Here is a 15,876-nt window from a genome sequence, read left to right as displayed (position 1 = left end):
TTCTACTGAGTTGTTCATCTGGGAGATGAAGTAATTACACCCACTTGTTCTTGGGTTCCATGCCGGTGAAGAGCTGCTTAGCTGTTCTTTCCAGACTCCCCAAGGCCTGGGCATCTGGTATCCCCTGGGCTCCTGTGTCTGTTGGTCTCAATTGCCTGAGCCAGTCCTCTTTCACTTACCTGAAGAGATTAGAAGTTATACCCCCTCACTTTTCTCCAGTTCCACCCTCAAAACACGCAGAGCTATGCTCTACCATGGGATCCAGTTAGTGACCTCTCAGTGTCAAAGCCAAGCAAGCTGGCCATGCCACTGGCTCGATAACGTCCCCATGTTCCACTTTGTTCTGGGACCGGGGAACTGCTCACTGTTTTCAGGCTTCTGGGCTCTGGCTCGCTGCAATGTGCTCCCCAACAAGGTCCTTAAACTTGAATGTGCATGTTAAGCACCTGAGAATCTTGATAAAATGAAGATTCTCCCTCTCTAGGTCTGTTGTGGGGTCTGAGATCCTGCATTTCTACAAGCTTCCAGGTGAGATGGAGGCAGTCTGGCTTGGAACCACACCTTCAGAGTAAGCCTTGGAAATACACCTGAGGCTACAGCTGTTGGTACTTGGCAGGGTTGTCCCATCAGCCTCTAAGCCCTGGCCACTGGCACACCTCTCAGAAGATGAAAAGAAGCTACTCCTCGGTTTGGAAAGGAATCACATTAGGCTGGGCTTTGGGGAGAACAAAATAACAAAATGTAGCTTTTCCCAATAGAGATAAGAAACTAGTTATTTAAAAGAGAAATGAGAGTATAATAGACTAAAACTGAGATTCCCTAATTATAGTTAGGAAATATTGGTCCTGTGAGATGTTAACAGTTGTGTGCAAAAGAGGGCTGTGTTCAGATGAGTTCTAGAATCTCAACACCGAGTGAAACAAAGTTTAATAGTTTTCCTTACCGCAGAATTATTCAGAGGCTTTTATAAGTTAATGTGCATCTCCAAAAAGGACATAAAACATGCAACAGTCCCCAAAAGGATTTTCCAAAGAAATACGCTCCCTGCCTTTTTATTCCCGGGAGGCTAATAGGACTAAAGTTCCATCGAAAGCTGTTTTGGAAGGGTCACACGAGAACACACCCAGAGTCAACTTCATCGACCTCCTCACTGCTTCCTTCTCCTGCCTCAGAGAGCAGAGTTGGCCACCCCAAAATATGCTTTTGGAATACTGACTATTTTAAGCTGGTTATTTTTAAGAAGCAAAAAACGAAAGAAAAACTTTTGATCTTCCCCTTAACTAAGAATTTCAACAGAGGACCTGCTCCAGGAGGGGCTATATCATCATAGATTGCTGTAGTTTAATATGGACTAGTGTGTGATAGACACAGAGGAAGGTAGCAAGGTGCATTTGATGAAAGTCCTCTCTCTGCCCCATTGTTAAAGAGGGCCCAGCAAACCAAGCATTTACTTTTCCATGTCTATGTGAATTGCCGTCATCCCCTATGAAGTCACAAACTACATTCCCCCTGTCCCCTGATTCTTAGCTCCAAATGGCATATAAGCCTAACTGCCCAATCTGTCCTCAGTTCTCATTCTTATGTACATATGTACATATGTAATAAATTTGGTCATTTTCTCCTGTTAATCTGTCTCATATTAATTTGATTATTAGATCAACCAGAAGAGCTTATAAGGAATGCAAAAAATGTTTTCCCCTTCCTTGCAATGGAAAAGTGTTTGTTTTCTCAGATTCATTTGCTGATAACTTAGTCATTTTAGGAGGCTCATGGGTCCATAAACATCTGCCTATGGTTATTTAATTTTTTAACAAATGTCACACATTTCTCTCAAGTGCTAAGGTCTGAATGTAAAAGTCATGCCATCTGATCATCTCCACTTTATATCAAGAAATAAAGGTATTCCTTCCACACTGTTTCCCCTCCTTATTATACGTAGAAGTGTTGAGTGTGAAAGTAAAAGAAAAGTAAGCTGAAGAATATTTAAACTGATGGGAAAAAAAACCCGTATTTCTCTCACTGCATATCACCTATAATTAGACAAGCCTAGAAGGCTTGATTTAGTTAAACATGTTTGAGTATGCTTCTGAATTTTTCTTTGAGATTCGAGAGTTTGTCTGGGCAGATAGCAAGAAAATATACGACAAGAAGACCTGGAGAGAAATGCCTCCTCCGTATTTTGCCGAGAGGTCTGCATCCTGGTAAGTAAAAGTCAAGGTATTGTCTGGAGAGTCGCTTCTTTTTTCAGAATGAGGCATGCTACTGAAATTTCTGTGATTTTGTTGCAAGCAGGCAGGGAAAGGTGTTTCACCTGGTCATAGCCACAAGCCAATATGCAGAAGGGGCATCCAATTTACTCAGTGGCTGCCTCCTCAACCAAAATTCTGTTGGTAATCTCTGGGGAGAACTAGGTAAAAGAGATGGAGCAAATTAAGTGGTACGTGTGTGCGTGCTCCTGATATGGTAGGTAGCTGGGATTGGAGAAGGGTGAATTTCTGAATTGTATAAAGCAATAAATATTGTACTGAAAAATAGTAAAAGTAGAAAATCATCCCTTCATTGTGATAGCGTATTCCCCCCATGGGACTGTGTTGGACATATCAGAGCTGGCAGGGTAGAGCCTATATTTTTGAGGTTGCTATGACAACTACAAAAAGTGAGCTTTCCTCTAAAAACCTCACTGGCCCAAGAACAAGCCCACGCAAGTCCACAATTCAGTGGCATATATGTGCTTTCTTATTCTAAAATATTGTAATGATAATTGCTCAGAATTATAAATAGAAGGGAGGCTATTTGAGCTTGTCTTTTCTTCCTATTTAGCACCTTTCCTCACATAATGCACTTTCCCTAATTATCTACACACTTGAACACAAGGTACTCCCAATCACAAAGCCAATGTACATTTTTCAAAATGCAAAATTAGGAAAATATTTTTTTGCCAACTTAAACATATAAATATTTAGACATCTCAATGAAATAGTTAAAAATCCACTTATAATATTTAATTTGTTAGTTTACATACATTTAGATCAATTGCATAAAACTAAAAAGAAAATAAAACACACCCATGTTAATTTAGAAATACTGCTTTATTCTACTCTAAATTTTCAAAAAGCCTGATTCAAATGTGTCATGTGCATCTTGGCTGTCAGTGATTTTGTCGTCACTGGAAATCCTTTCTGATTTTTGGACAATTTTCGAAAATACATGATCTTCTCTGCCACGCAAGTTTTGACAACATCCATATAAGTTTTGATAGCATCCAGATGTGATGCTATCATAGGAAATTTTATCCCAGACCACAAATACCCATTTTCACAGTATTAGGACAGGTTTTCTTTTTGTAATTCATTATGCATGGTTTCGTGATTTCTGTGATGTGAGGACTTACTCTAACGCCTTTTTAAAAAGCTTGTTTACAATGACATACAAGAATTGAACGGATGAGGTAGAGCCACCCCAAAGAAAGGTGACTACACTCTGTTAAATTTCTTTCACTCCTTTTTATTAATTTAAACTTAATTATATTAGATGACTTTACAAAATAGTTTTAGTAACTATAATAACAACCGTTAACACTTCCTGAGTCCTGTCATCTACCAGGCACTGTTTAAATACACATTATGCATAGTAACTTATGTAAAGGTCTCAGAGGGTAGCAGATGAGCAGATACAGCTGTGGACCAGGCAAAACATCACTCACTCCATGGTGTGCTGAGGGTATTGAATGGTTTCCACTTGTGTGTGCGTTTCTTGCTGCTGAATCACCTCGTTACCAAACACACACGCAGACACGGAACATGGCTATTCTTTCCTTTCCCCAGAGGGAAGTACAAAGACAATATCTTAACAGCATGTCATTGTTTTTGGTTAGTGGTTCTCAACCCTGTCTGCACATTAGAATCATCTGACAAGTTTTTAAAAAACACTGACGATGCCCAGGCCTCACCCCAGAACAAATAAAGCAGAATCTCTAGTGTAGATTCAGAGTATCCAAAGTTTTTAAAGCCCCACAGGTGATTCTAATTTATTGCCAGATTGACAACCAAAGTTTTAGGTTATTAGACATAAACTAAATCCTCCTATCTCTACCTAGATAAACCAAATGTCCCGATATCTCTATCCGGGCATTTAGTAGGTACTCACTATACTCTTTCAGTATTCTGCAGATTTTCAAAAGTTCTGCTTTATTTGAATGCCTGGTTGGCACATTGTTTTTCCTTTCTATGCTTCCATCCTTCCTTTGCCCCATCCTTTAAAAACAACCACCTCACCTGTACACTTAGAATGTAACCAAGTTCTCCTGGACTAATAGCACCACCCAGAGACTAGTTCAGGGAATTTATCTCCCCACCAGCTCCCTCCCACTCACTAGAAGGGGTACCCCTAATTCTTTAACTCTATCCCCTGCCTGCCTACCTTCACACAGACACTTCTTATCTTTTATCTCCCAGTCTTCAGTTGATAACATTGGAGACACTCTCTTTCTGATGTAATGCCTTTCCTTCCACATTATTCTTCTAATAAAGCCCATGTAACAAAATAATAATAATAATAACTTCATTTTAGGCCATATTACACATCATATGTTGTAGTTGGCACTTTATATAGCATTCATTTATGCCTCACAACAAACCTAGGAAAGACTCATCTTGCAGAAAAACACACCGATACTTGAAGAGAAAAAGCAACCTGCCCAAGATCACCATGCAAACAGTAAACCCAAGGAAGCAGGATTAACTATAACATCAGATGAAGTAGACTTTAAGACAAAGAGAGTTACCAAAGTAAAGAGGGACATTTCATAATGATAAAGTATCCAAGTCAGCAGTAAGAGATTTTTCATCATAAATGTATATGTGTTTAATATCAGAGCTTCAAAATACATGGAAAATATTATATATTGACAGAATTAAAAGGAAAAATAGACAACCCCACAACATAATTGGAAAGTTTAACACCCCTTTCTCAGACATTGATAGACCAATTAGACAAAATAGTTCAGCAAAGATATAAAAGATATGAGTAACATTATCAACTACCTTGACCTAATTGATATTTATAGAGCACATCATTTAAAACAGACTAGATTCGGTATTCCTTTCAAGAGTACACATTCACCAAGAGGGACCATCAGCTTGGCCATAAAGCAAGTCTCAATAAGTTAAACAGTATTAAAATTAGGCAGAGTATGTTCTGTGATTACTGTGGAGTTACATTAAAAGGCAATAACAATAAAATGTCTTTTAAAAAACTCCAAATGATTGGAAATTAAATAAGACACTTCTAAGTAATTTATGAATTAGAAAAGAAGTTAAAAGAAAAATTATAAAATAACTCAAACTGAATGAAAATAAAGACATATTGAAATTTGTGATACATCTAAAGTAGTTATTAGAGGAAATATTATAGTTTTAAATGTTTATACTACCAAAGAAGAGTGTTCTAAAATTAGTGACCTAAGATTCTACTTCCAGAAGACAGAGAAGGAGACCAGAATAAACCCAAAGTAAGTGGTAGAGAGGAAATAACAAAGATAAAAACAGAAATCAGTATAGTAAAAAGCAGACAGTAGAGAAATTTAACAAGCCAAAAAATTGGAAAAGACCAACAAAATTGATAAACACCTAGTTAGACTGAGAAGAGAGAAAAAAGAGAAATAGAGAATAGAAATTATTAATATCAAGAACGAGGGAGGGATTATCACTACAGATCCTATAGCTATTAAATGGATAACAATTTATTAATTGAATAATGCCAAAATTTTCACAACTTAGATGAGGTGTGAATATTGCAACTTGAATATTGCAACTTACCAAATCTGAAAAAAGAGGAAATTGAATTCTGAATAGCCCAATATCCAGTTTAAAATTTGAAGTTGTAATTAAAAATATTCCCACAAAGAAAACTTCAGGGCCAGATAGTTTCACTGGAAAATTCTATTGAACATTTAAGGGGTAGAGGTGTGGGGAACTCCAATCTTACACAAAAATCTCAGAAAATAGAAGTGAAGTTATTTCCCAACTCATTTTATTAGACCAATGAAACCTTAATATAAAAACCTGTCAAAGACATTAAAAAAACAACTGCTAGACCATTATTCGTTCACATAAAGCAAAAATATTTTTTAAATTATTAGCAAATTAAAATCCTCAAAATAAAAAAAAAACAATTTTTAATGAATACATTGTGACCACATGAGGTTTATCCTGGGAATTCAAAGTTGCTTTAACCTTCAAATTTTAATCAATGTAATTCATTATAGTAACAGAATAAAAAAGAAAGAAAACACATATGATTAATTCAATAGATGCACAAAAACATTTTACAGTATTCAACCCTCATTCATGGTAAAAATTCTCATCAAACTAAGAGTAGATGAGGATTTCCTCAATCTGATAAAGATTATCTCAAAACAACAACAATAAGAAAAAACAAACAAACAAACAAAAACCCTATAATTTAATACCATACTTAACAGAGAAACAGTGCTGTCCCCCCCTTTCCTAACATTAGAATAAGGAAAGAATGCCCACTCTCACAACCTCTATTTGACATTGTATTAGAGGTCCTCATCAGTGAAATAAGACTAGAAAAAGAAAAATAAGCAATGAAAGTTGGAAAAGCTGCAGTAAAACTGGGTCCATTTGCAGATGACATGGTTTTTACAGAAAGTCCTAAGGAATCTAAAAATAACTACTAGAATTAATAAATCAACAAATTTTCAGGCTAAAAAGAATAATGTACCAAACTCAATTGTATTTTTAAAAACTAGCACCCAATCTCTGGAAAATAAAATAAAAACAATTCCATTTGCATTAACATCAAAAAATATTTGGGAATAAATTTGGCAAAACAGCTATAAGAAAATATACTAAAACTATAAATATTTCTAAGAGAAATTAAATAATAAATAAATTAAAAAATATACCATGTCGAAGCACTCAACAGTTGAACTCAACGTTAAATTGTTAATTCTCCCCAAATTGATTTATAGATTCAATAAAATCTCAGTCATAATTGTAATAATATTTTACAAAATAACAAACTTATTCTAAAATTTATGTAGAAACAAGGTTACTGGAGTGTCCAAAACAATCTTTTAAAAGAACAAAATTAGAAGATTTATTTACACTACTTGATTTCAAGATTACCAAAAGCTGTTATGGGACTGGCACAAGGATGGACAAATAGATAATGAAACAAAATTGAGAGTTTATATGGCCATTTATTTTTCAATAAATATGCCAAAGCAATCAGTGGAGAAAGGGAAGTCTTTCACAAATGGTGCTGAAAAACTGGTTATCTGTAAGAATGGAGGAGAGAAAAAGAATTTATATCTCTACTTCATATTGTGCACAAAAATTAATTTGAGATAATCACACACTGAATAAAGCTAAAAACACAAAGCTTTTTAAAACACATAGGAGAATATCTTAATGACTTGAGGCTAGACAAAGATTTCTTAGATAGACAAAATAATAGATAGCCATTAAAGAAAAATTGATCAATTAGACTTCATCAAAACTAAAAGTTATGTCCCATTGAAGACACCATTTAAAAATGAATAGGCCTCTTGCTCGCTTCGGCAGCACATATACTAAAAATGAATAGGCCAGCCACAGACAGGCAGAAAATATTTTCAATTGAGTGGTATCAGCTGCATGGTGGAGTGAGAAGACATCCAGGTTTCTCCCTTTGAAGTTACAACGAGTTGGACAACTGTAATTCAACAAAAAATTTCCTGCTCAACACATAAACACATCTGAGGGATCCACACATTGAGACATTTGTAGGTGAGCATATTGGAGTGATCAGAGGAAATGGGACAGGGGAAAGGACAGAGATGGGAGCTACAGAAGCAATCCAGTGCTCACCACAGTCCCAGCAGATATGATAACAGTAAAGTACTGGGGTGCAACACCCACTGGGCAAACCGGAGGGGCAGAGGCAGTAATCAGGCCTGAGTGGCTGGTACATACCTCTCCCATCCACAGAAGCAGAGCCTGATAGAGGCAACTGAGACACCCCAGACAAAGCAGATAGGTGGCAGCTTCTGACTGCAGGAAGGAAGTGTGGGTAACACATAGGCAAGAGACCCATAGCCCGCCGCATCCCACCAGGGGGCTGAGGCCCTGAGATCCAGGCGACTGAGTCATTAAGAGGAGGTCCATCTCCTCAGATAATATAGGGTGTTTTCTATGGCCTAGGTGACACCATCTTACAGAGATCCTGGAATTCCTAGTAGTGCATGTCAAAGAAAACAAAAAATTGCACTTCAGCACCACCTACTGGAAAACCTCCTAAACAGTTGAGAGTCAAATACATATATATATATATATATATATATATATATATATATATATATATACTCTCACAAATGTCCAGGCAGAGGAAATAATCCATCTAGTACAATGAATAACCAAGATAACAAGGGAGTTCAGAAAGAAAATTTAAAATGTTCAGAAAATAAACTTAAAACTGTGGAAGACTGTGTTTTAAATTACAGGAAATTCATGGATGCAGTTCTGAAAAAAACTCAGTGAGATACAAGAAAACTCAGAGAAGCAGATCAACATGCTCAAAAATAAAATCAACGAACAAGAACAGTACTTTATCAAAGAGACTGAGTCTACAAAAAAGAACCAAACAGAAATCCTGGAGCTGAAGAACTCAATAAATGAGATGAAAAATGAACTAGTGAGCTTAGGAAGCAGACCAGACCAGATGGAGGAAAGAATCCATGAAATTGAAGATAGAAATCTAGAAATGATTCAGGTGAAAGAAGACAGAATTGAGAGGAAAGGAAGAAAGAGAGAGACAGAGAGAGAAAGGAAATAAAGAAAGAACTCTCAAGAACCATCAGACTCCCTTAGAAAGACCAAGATAAGAATAATGGGTGTACCACAAGGAGAAGAGAGGGAGAAAGGAACAGTTTATTCAAACAATCAATGAGAACTTCCCAAACCTATTGAAAGAACCAGAAACTCAAATCTAAGAAGCTAAAAGAACACCTCATTATCTCAATCCAAAAAGGCCTTTTCCAAGGAACATTATAATGAAGCTGTCAAAAATTAGTAATAGGGGCAACCGGATGGCTCAGTTGGTTAGAAAGCGAGCTTTAAACAACAGGGTTGCCGGTTCGATTTCCACATGGGTCAGTGAGCTGCGTCCTCCACAACTAGATTGAAGACAATGAGCTGCCACTGAGCTTCTGGTGGGGCAGCCGGATGGCTCAGTTGATTAGAGCGTGAGCTCTCAACATCAAGGTTGCTGGTTCAATTCCCACATGGCATGGTGGGTTGCACCCCCTACAACTGAGACTGAAAACAGCGACTGGACTTGGAGCTGAGCTATGCCTTCCACAACTAGATTGAAGGACAACAACTTGACTTGGAGCAGATGGGTCCTGGAAAACACACTGGTTCTCCAATATTCCCCAATTTAAAAAATCTTTTTTTTAAATTAGTAACAAAGATATAATTCTCAAGGCAGCCAGGGAAAAGAAGATGGTAACCTATAAAGGAAACCCCATTAGATTATCATTGGCTTTTTCAGTAGAAACTCTACAAGCTAAGATGGAATGGAACCAGATATTCAAAACATTGAAAAAGAGAAATCACCAGCCAAGAATTATATATCCAGCAAAGGTATCCTTTAGATATGAAGGAGAAATAAATCCTTTTCCAAACAGAAGCTGAGGGAATTTACCACCTCAAGACCTGCATTACAAGAAATTGAGAGGTGCTTTTATGCCTGAAACAAAAAAAAGAAAGGATGCAAAACTGTGAGTGCGATGACTAACAGATAGACAGAAGCAAGGAATTGCAACTTTTGCTCAGAACAGGTTGTTAAACACTTAAATATAACAAAGATTAAAGGAGGTAAAAGCATTTTTAAAAAGAAGACAATAGATACTATAATTTGAAAATAAATGCACAGCATAAAAAGGAATAATTTGTGGCAACAAAAACATGAAAGGGGAAGGGAAAAAGGACTCAACTTGCATAAGTGAATGGAAATAAGATGCAATCAAAAGAAAAAGGACTATTATATGTATGAAACTTTTTCTTGCACAAACATAAAGGTAACTGCAAAGCAAAGATCTAGAACTGAGACATATAACATAAAAAAAAGGAAATGGAGGGGAAAAAAAACAGTGTCACCAAACTAAAATAACAGACAGAAACAAAAGGGAAAAGAAACAATGGAGACAAAGAGCAACCAGAAAACAAACAAACAAAAAAATAAAATGGCTACAGGAAGTCCTCATATATCTAAAGGTAAATTGACTGATTTCACCAATTAAAAGACACAGAATAGCAAGATGGATTAAAAAACAAGACCCAACTATATGCTGCCTTCAGGAGATGCATCTCAGCTACAAACACAAACAGACTCTAAGTGAAGGAGTGGAAGATGACATTCCAAACAAGTGGTGTCCAGAGAAAAGCGGGTGTATTCATACTTATATCAAACAAAATAAATTTCAAGATTAAAAAGGTAACAAGAAACAAATATGGACATTTTATAATGGTAAAGGAACAATATATCAAGAAGACATGACACATTAATATACGTGCACAAAACCTGAGAGCACCAAATATAAAAAGCAATTACAGACAGAATTAAAGAGAGAAATGGAGAAAAATACAATTATAGAATGGTATGTAAATACACCACTGTAGCAAGAGATGTATCACTCAAACAGAAAACCACTAAGGAAATGTTGACCTTTAATGACAAATTAGTACAAATGGACACAATCAACATTTACAGAGTTTTTCACCTCAGAACACCAGAATATACATTCTTCTCTAGAGCACATGGAACATTGTCATGGATAGACCATATGATAGGACACAAAACTAGCCTTAACAAATTTAGGAAAGTTGAAATAATACAAAGTATATTCTCCAATCACAGTGGTTTGAAACTGGAAATTACCGCCAAAAGAAAGCTGGCAAAACTACAAATATGTGGAGATTTAAAAACATGATACTGAACAATGACTAGGTCAAAGAAGAAATAAAAAAAGAGAACAAAAAATACATAGAGATAAATGAGAATGACAGTATGACATCAAAATTTTGAGGATGCAGCAAAAGAGGTAATAAGAGGGAAGTTTATAGTATTATAAATGGCCTATCTCAAGAAGCAAGGAAAATCTCAAATAAACAACCTACCATTCCACCTTAACGAGTTAGAAAAAGAAAAACAAATGAAGGCCAAATTCAGTAGAAGAAAGAAAATAATAAAAATTGGAGCAGAATTAAATGAAACACAGAACAAAAAACAATAGAAAAAATTAATGCAACAAAGATCTGGATTTTTGACAAGTTAAAAAAAATGACAAACTTCCAGCTAGATTCAGTAAAGAAAAAAAAGAAAACACTCAAATAAATAAAATCAGAAATGAAAAAGGAGAAGTTACAATGGACACCACAGAAATACAAAGGACCTCACAAGAATAATATGAAAGGCTACATGCCACCAATCAATAACTTAGAAGAAATAGACAAATTCTTAGAAATATATAATCTGCCTAGACTGGAGAATGAAGAATTGGAAAACCTAAATAGGCTGATCAACAGTAAGAAAGTTGAAACAGTCATTAGAAACCTCCCAAAAAATAGAAGTGCAGGACCACATGGCTTCACTAGTGAATTATACCAAACAGTGAAAGAAGATTTAATACCTGTCCTTCTCAAACTCTTCCAAAACCTTGAAGAACAGGCAATACTTCCTAACTCAATTAATGAGGGCAACATTACCTTGATACCAAAATCTAGCAAGCACAACACAAAAAAAGAAAATTACCGACCAATTTCTTTGATGAATATAGATGCAAAAATTCTAAACAAAATACTAGCAAATCAAATATAACAACACATTAAAAAGATTAAATACATCACAATCAAGTGGGGTTCATTCCAGGGGTGCAAGGATGGTTCAACCTATGTAAATCACTGTGCCATACCACATTAACAAAATAAAGGAAAAAAATCATCTGATCATACCAACAGATTCAGAAAAAGTATTTAACAAGATACAACATCCATTTATTATTAAAACACCCAATAAAATGGGTATAGAAGGAAAGTACCTCAACATAATAAAGTTCACATATGACAAATTTTCAGCTAATAGCATACTCAATGGTGAAAACTGAAAGCTTTACCTCTAAGATTAGGAACACGACAATGATGACACTTTACCAGTATTATTCAGCATAGTACTGGAAGTCCTCGCCAGAGCAATCAATCAAGAGAAAGAAATAAAAGGCATCCAAATTGGAATGAAGGAGTAAAATTGTCACTTTTTGCAGATGATGTGCTTTTATATATAGAAAACACTAAAGGCTCCAACAACAACAAAAAAGCTATTAGAAACAATAAATAAACACTGTAAAGTTGCAGGATACAAAATCAATGTACAAAAATCCATTGCATTTCTGTATACTAACAATGAAATATCAGAAAAAGAAATGAAGAAAACAATTCTATTTGCAATTGCAACAAAAAGAATAAAATACCTAGAAATGAACTTAACAAAGAAAGTAAAGAACCTAACCAAAATTAATTCAAAATGAATCAAAGACCTAAGATAAGACCTGAAACAGTAAACTGCATAGAAGAAAACATAGGTACTAAACTTATGGACCTTGGGTTCAAAGAGCATTTTATGAATTTGACTCCAAAGGCAAGGGAAGTAAAAGCTAAAATAAATGAATGGGACTATATCAAACTTAAAAGCTTCTGCACAGTAAAAGAAACCATCAACAAAATTAAGAGGCAACCAACTGAATGGGAGAAGATTTTTGGAAACAGTGCCTAAACAGGGCTAATATCCAAAATATACAAGGAACTCATACAACTCAATAACAAAAAACAAACAACCAAATTGAAAAATGGCCAGAGGACCTGAAGAGCTATTTCTCCAAAGAGGACATACAAATGGCAAATACACATGAAAAAATGCTCAATATTACTAATCATCAGAGAAATGCAAATAAAAATCACAATGAGATATCACCTCACCCCAGTCAGAATGGCTATCATCAACAAGACAAATAGTAACAAGTGTTGGAGAGGCTGTGGAGAAAAAGGAACCCTCATACACTGTTGGTGGGAATGCAGACTGGTGCAGCCATTATGGATGGCAGTGTGGAGGTTCCTCAAAAAATTACAAATAGAATTACCATATGACCCAGCAATCCCTCTCCTGGGTATCTACCCCAAAAATCTGACAACATTTATCCATAAAGACAAGTGTGCTCCAATGTTCATTGCAGCTTTATTTACGGTGGCCAAGACATGGAAACAAAATGTCCTTCGACAGATGCATGGCTAAGTGTCTTTCAATGGATGATTGGATAAAGAAGATGTGGTACATATACACAAGAGAATACTACTCAGTCATAAGAAAGGATCAGTACTGCCATTTGTGACAACATGGATGGAGCTTGAGATTATTGTGCTAAGTGAAATAAGTCAGATGGAAAAGGACAAGAATCATATGATTTCAGTCATATGTGGGATATGAAACAGAAAGCAACAAACAAAAAACAAAGAAACTCATAGACACAGACACAGAGTAAAGGTTGCCAGAGGGTGGGGGAGGATGAAGATATTAAAGGGGGTTAAATATATGTGATGGAGGGAGACTAGACTATGGGCAGTGAACACACACTATACAGATAATGTATCATAGAATAATACAGTTGAAACTTATATAATGTTATTAACCAATGTCACCCCAATAAATTTAATTTTCAAAAAAGATGTATCTGACAAAGTATCAATATACGAGAAATATATATATCTCCTACAAAACAGTAATAAAAGAGACAAACAACCCAATACAAATGGGAGAAAATTCACTACATAAAAGAAGATACATGAAGGATTATTAAGCACATGATAAAGTGCTCAACATCATTAGTCATTAGGGAAATTCAAATTAAAAACACTATACCTCTACGAACTCATTAGAACGACTAACATTTAAAAAAAAAAACTGAAATAGCAAATGTCGGCAAGAATATGGAGCAAATGGCAGTCTCATATATTGTTGATGAGAGGGTAAAATAGTAGAAAAAGGCACAAGCATTTTGAAAAAAAAGGTCTTGCAGTTTTTGATAAACCAAAACATATACCTACACAACAAGCAATAATTCTATTAGGTTGGTGCAAAAGTAATTGTGGTTTTGGAATTATTTTTAACCTTTTAAACTGCAATTACTTTTGCACCAACCTAATAATTGTAAGGCACTTCCCTGGCAAAATGAAAATATAAACCCACAAAACACCATGTACATGAAAGTTAATTGCAACTTTATTCGTAACAGCCATAATCCAGGAAACAACTTAGGTGTTCGTCAGTAGGAGAATGAATAAACAAACTGGTATATTCGTACAAAGGGATAATACTGAGCAACTAAGAAAGAAAAACTATGGATAAATGCAACAATGTGCTTGAATCTGATACACATTATGTTAAGAGAAAGAAATCTTATACAAGAGTACATATTGTATGATTCCCTTGGTGTAAAGTTCTGGAATAGGCAAAAGTAACCTGTTGGGAACAAAATCAGAACACGGTTTCCTCTGGAGAGATGGGGAGGAGGATTGCCTGGGAACGGGTGAGAGAGTACTTGTTGGGATAATGGTCGTTTTATGTATCTTAATGGTGGTTTGGGTTACACAGGTGTATGCATTTGTCAAAACTCATCACGTGATGTCCTTAGGATCTATGCATTTCATGCCATGCAAATTTTATCTAAAAAGAAAAGAAAGAGCCTTAAATAAACACAAAACTATAAATAAGTACCGTGTTTCCCTGAAAACAAGACCTCGCTGGACAATCAGCTCTAATGCGTCTTTCGGAGGAAAAATCAACATAAAACAGGGTCTTGCATTATATTATATATTATATTATATTATATTATATTATATTATATTATATTATATTATATTATATTATATTATATTATATTATATTATATTATAAAGACCCAGTTTTATATTATAGTAAAATAAGACCAGGTCTTATATTAATTTTTGCTCCAAAAGACACATTAGAGCTGATTGTCCGACTAGGTCTTATTTCGGGGAAACACAGTGTAACTCTAGTTAATGATATGCATACTGAAATATTTAGGGAACATTGTACTCATGAATACATCTTGCTTTGTAATGTATCCAAAAATTGATTGATAGATAAAACAAAGGATTGATAGATGGATAGATATAGATGAAGCAATATAACATGTTAATTTTAGAATCTAGATGGTGACTTTTCACTGTAAAATCATTTCAAATTTTCCATATGTCTGACATTTTTCATAATAAAATGTTGGGGAGAAAACCTCAATGGTAACCACTACAATTGTTTAGAACCTAGGCCCACAAAAGATTCTTGTAGGGAGGAGTATTTTATCACTAACATTGTTTAGAATTGCCAGCACATGGTGATAATAAAAAGCAGATTGACTTTCAGTCAGGTTTATTATTGTTTTTAAATTCTCAACAGCAATGCACACCCTTCTTGCCTGCACCCAGGGTGGGCCTCCTACTACACTGCCCTGGGTACATGGTTAGTGTCATAGAGTTGGAAAAGCATAGTGACAGGAATCAAAGCCAGATCTGCCTGATTCCAAAGCTCCATCCATGCCAATAAACTCTTCCCACATTATCCTGCTAGCTATGCTGCAAATTATACAAAGATGGAAAATACATAATTCTTGCCTACAAGGAGATCATAATATGGTGGAGAAAAAGCCATACTTATGTGTTTCTAATACAAGTGCGTATTTTCAAATAACATGAGTATTTTCAAATAGCAAATAGATTTTCAAATAACATGCTGGGTGAA

The sequence above is a fragment of the Rhinolophus ferrumequinum genome, chromosome 4 (assembly GCF_004115265.2).
Source record: "Rhinolophus ferrumequinum isolate MPI-CBG mRhiFer1 chromosome 4, mRhiFer1_v1.p, whole genome shotgun sequence".
NCBI classification, from domain to species: Eukaryota; Metazoa; Chordata; class Mammalia; order Chiroptera; family Rhinolophidae; genus Rhinolophus; species Rhinolophus ferrumequinum.
The sequence above is the reverse complement of the archived record's forward strand: the minus strand, read 5'-3'. Positions refer to the sequence as shown.